The 4,300-nt window shown below is 63.1% G+C and overlaps 1 protein-coding gene across 2 annotated transcripts in view; it reads right to left on the bottom strand.

Annotated features, from left to right (window-relative positions):
* The window catches only part of GNAI2 (guanine nucleotide binding protein (G protein), alpha inhibiting activity polypeptide 2), a 56,328-nt gene that overhangs the window by 26,823 nt on the left and 25,205 nt on the right, over positions 1–4,300 (bottom strand). The window lies entirely within an intron of this gene.

Here is a 4,300-nt window from a genome sequence, read left to right as displayed (position 1 = left end):
GGGGCAGCAGAGGCCGCCTTCCCCGCCTGGGAACTAGGTCGCCCGGGTCCTGGGGGCGGCGGCGCAGGCAGGTTTGCAGCTCGCGTGGCTTTGAAAGCCGCTTTCTCCTGGCAGACCCCCCAGGGCTGCTCTTTCTAAGTAACTTTCCGTCCACGATTACTGCGCCCAGTTGTTTGAAAGTTAGTCGGTGGCTGCCTGACTGGAGATGGAGGTCAAGGCGGATGCCTGATGCTTCCCCTGGGCCCCTCCATATGCTCCTCCAGGTCCCTGGCTGCATCGTGGACCCAGATGCCCTCGCTGCCAGCCCGTGGCCACCTGCACACGCCCTGATGCCAACTGTCCGAGCGCCACCTCCTGTGTCCCAGCTCGGCTCCTCCAGGCCCTGGCCCGGGGTCCTTCGCTTACCTCCGTCCCAGCCGCCATCCCAGCAGCTCCCCCCAAGCTCTTCCTCCCCATAGCTGCTTCCTCCCAGTCATTTTAACAAATATATTTTTATTGATTTCAGAGAGGAAGGGAGAGAGAGGTAGAAACATCAATGATGAGAGAGAATCATTGACTGGCTGCCTCCTGCAGGCTCCACACTGGGGATCGAGCCCGAAACCCGGGCCTGTGCCCTTGACGGGAATCGAACCCGGGGCCCTTCAAGTCACCAGGCTGATGCTCTATCCACTGAGCCACACCGGCTACTGCAACTTCCAGTCTTCCTGGAAAGCCTCCGTGGGCCCTGCTTCTCTCGCTTCACACACATTTCTACCCTCGGCCTCTCTAGTTCCTGCCTCCTTCCCCTCCACCAGTCGGTCCAGTCGCACGTGCCCTCCCTCCACGACCCAGCCCTGGTCCCGGCCCTCAGCAGCCCGCTTGTTGGTCCGCTCCCCACCCTCATGTTCGCGAGCAGCTGATGCTGGCCGGGCTCCCAGTGCCCACACTCCCCTGGGTTCCTCCCACCGCCCGGCTGCTCCTGCTCAGGGCCTTGGTGGTTCCGCCTCACCTCCCAGCACCTGACAGGAATGTCCCCGCGCTCAGACCTGCCTGCTGCCCTCCTCTGTCCAGACTCACCTCCCCCATCTCACCAGGCCCCTGGCTTTCCCTGCTGTCCACTCCCTCTGCCTCCCAGCCCCAAGGCTCCAGTGCTGGCCGCTCTGCTGAACTCGGGTCCCATACCCGCCGTCAACTGGGCATCTGTGTGTGGACGTCCAGCCCGTGTTTCCTTGGCAAAACTGACCTCCCTCCCAAGCCTGCCCCACCCCCAGCGGGTGCAGTGGCAGCTCAGTCCCTAGATGGGCTGGGAGTCACCTTGACTTGTTTCAGTCCCTCCCCTCCTACCTAAACCCTCAGGGAACCCTGCCGCCTCTGCCTGCAGGGCGAGCCTGGCGTCTGTCCCGGGACATGGTGCCCCCTGGGCTGAGCCACCCAACATCTCTGTCCGAACCACCGCGTAGCCCTGTGTCAGGGTCACCCTGGGCCCCCAGCCCCCACTCAGAGCCCAGCCTCGGGGCAGCGGCCAGAATGATCCCTTTCAGCTTGGAGTTGCTCCTGAGTCCGCGCCTGTTCCTGTCCCTCCTGTGTTCAGGAACCCAGGGCCCTGCCTTTCCGGAGAGATCTGCCCTCCCAAGCCCCACTCGCCCCTCCAGCCTCTCCTGCCTCCGCCTCTCCTGCCATCGGCCACATGAGGGCCAGGCACATTCTGCCCCAGGGCTTTGCCCTGGCTGACCCCTCAGGCTGGGACGGCCCCTGCAGGCATCCACATGGCTCCCTCCCTCTCCAAACCTCTGATCACATGTCCCTTTCTCAGCGAGCCCCCCCCTCCCCACCTATTTCCATTGCCTCACCTTGCCAGTTTGCTGCCCACAGTAGCACTAAGCACCTTCTAACCAATGACGGAATGGTCTGAACCCCCACCCAGAATGTAAGTCCCAGGAAGGCAGGCCTCCCCCTCGCTCGCTGCCGTGGCCACAGGTGCGGGGAGGTGCCTGGCTCAGAGGGCTCAGCGGTCACTCGGCGGATGAATGATCCCTCTTGGGTGGGTAGGCGGATGTGCACCTGTGCACACGGGTGGGTGAGGAGGGGCAGGGGACCCAGGCTTAGGTGCCTCTTTCTCGTCTCTCTCAAAAACAAACAAACAAACAAAACTTATTAATTTCAGAGAGGAAGGGAGAGGGAGTTAGAAACATCAATGATGAGAGCGAATCATTGATTGGCTGCCTCCTGCACGCCCCCTACTGGGGATCAAGCCCACAACCCGGGCATGTGCCCTGATGGGGAATTGAGCCGTGAACTCCTGGTTCCTAGGTCGATGCTCAACCACGGAGCCACCCCGGCCGGGTCCTGGTCTATACTCACTGGCTCCCTGTTACAAGTAGTCACAAGAAATGCAGTGACAAGAAATCTAGAAGACTTTTGTGCTGGACTTTCTGCTGTCCTATCTTGTCCATATTCCAAGTGAACAAGTTTTTTTTGTGTGTGTTGTTTTTGTGTTTTTTATTTTATTTTTTTCAGAGAAATGTTGTTGTCGTTAATCCGCACCCGAGGATATGTTCCCATTGCTGTTTAGAGAGTAGAAGGAGGGGGAGAGAGAAACGCCGATGTGAGAGAGACACATGGATTGGTTGCCTCCTGCAAGTGTCCTGACTGGGGCTGGGGCTCGAGCCTGCCATCGAGGTATGTGCCCTTGATCAGAATCAAACCTGGGCCCCTCAGCCCGCAGGCCAACACTCTATCCACTGAGCCAAACTGGCCAGGGCTAGAGAAATGTTTTAAAAGTGAAAAAGAAAAGACCTGGGATCCTCTTCAAAACACAAAAATGCTTAATGCTGACCCAGGGCCTCCGGGGGCCCGAGTCTGGGACTGGACAGCTAGGAGGGAGGTCACTCACTTTCAGCCTGTGGGCCCTTGAGCTTGGATATAGCGTAGTGGCCGCATCCCTGCTTCCTGGCCGGCACCTGCTGCCCAGTGTCTGGCTGGGGCGGCCTTGCTGGGGAGCAGAGACGGAGGCCTCCCGGGCAGGGTCCTCCTGCCCCACTGTGGGCGGCGGGGGAGCTACTGCCGCATGTCCCCTGTGGCCTCTGGACGGAGGGCGCCAGGACAGGCCCAGGTCTGCGCAGGGCGGCCCCTGCCTGTGCTGCTTCCCACTCCCAGGAGCCCAGGGTCCAAGGCCGGGCTGCAGCCTCCTCTGATGGGGAAGAAGCCAGAGCCCCCAAGGGCGGCCCTCTCGCCGGGACGCTGGGCTGCAGCCCCCCAGGCCAGGGTCCAGCTTTCTGGGGTCCCGGGGCTCCCCAGGAGCCAGGCGCGGGGCTGACGGGAATCAGGCACTGGCACGCCGTGGCCCCGGCAGCCACCAGCCTGAGGAAGTCCTTTCTTCAGGGGCCCATGCTGGCAGCCCTGCCAGTTCTAACTGGATTTTTCCTGCTGCCCTTTCCTCGGAGGCCTCGCTGGGCACAGGGTCTCTGCTAATGAGGGTTTGGTGCCAAGACCTGGGCAGCTCCATCCCGCTGGGCCCCGCTGGCTCAGGCCCGCCCCAGGCCATGGGCAGCCTCCCAGCCCCCCCCAACCCTCCCCCTTATCCCAGTGTCCTGCACCCCCTGCCTGGCCTGGGTGCCCTCGCTCACTCAGGCCACACGGCTCCCTCCCCACCTTCACCCAGGCGGGTGCTGCTAGGGGAGAGCAGTCTGATGGGCACAGGGCACAGGGCACGGGCCCTGGACAGTGGGGGGGGGGGCGCAGATCTCGGCGCTGGATGCACCTCACGTTGCCTCCTTCCGGAGCCGCTCTGTCCCACTTCCTGGGCCTCATTCATCCCCCACCTCACCCGGGAGAAAGCAGGTCTGTGCGCAGCTGGCCCAGACCCAGAGCAGGGTATGAGCAGCCGCGGCGGACAGGAGGGGGACCGCCGTGCCCACCCCATCCCAGGGCAGAGGCAGGGGGGCCCCCATCACACCCACGTCCCAGCTCCCATGCCGCTTTCCAGGAACCCAGGCCCCAGGAGTCAAGAACAGGGACGCAGCGTGTGTGTCATATTTATAAAAGGGCTGCAGCCAGCCTCCCGCTGCCCCGGGGGCCTGGGGGCTCGGGGCCCAGGGCAGAGGCCTCCGCCTGCCTCTCTCCTCTTGGACGCGAGCTTCAGCCCAGGCTCGGGTGGGGGAGTCCCAGCCTCCCCAGGGCTGGTGCAGGTGCAGGAGGGGTCCCTGGGGGTCCCCACACCAGCTTCACCCTCCAGAGAACCTGCTGGCTCCAGGGGCAGAGGGGGGGGTCTGCTCCTGGTGGAGGGGTGGGAGAGGGGACAAGAGCATCCAGGGGCCTGAGC

Source organism: Myotis brandtii, unplaced genomic scaffold (genome assembly GCF_000412655.1).
Source record: "Myotis brandtii unplaced genomic scaffold, ASM41265v1 scaffold207, whole genome shotgun sequence".
NCBI lineage: Eukaryota > Metazoa > Chordata > Mammalia > Chiroptera > Vespertilionidae > Myotis > Myotis brandtii.
The sequence above is the reverse complement of the archived record's forward strand: the minus strand, read 5'-3'. Positions and strand labels throughout refer to the sequence as shown.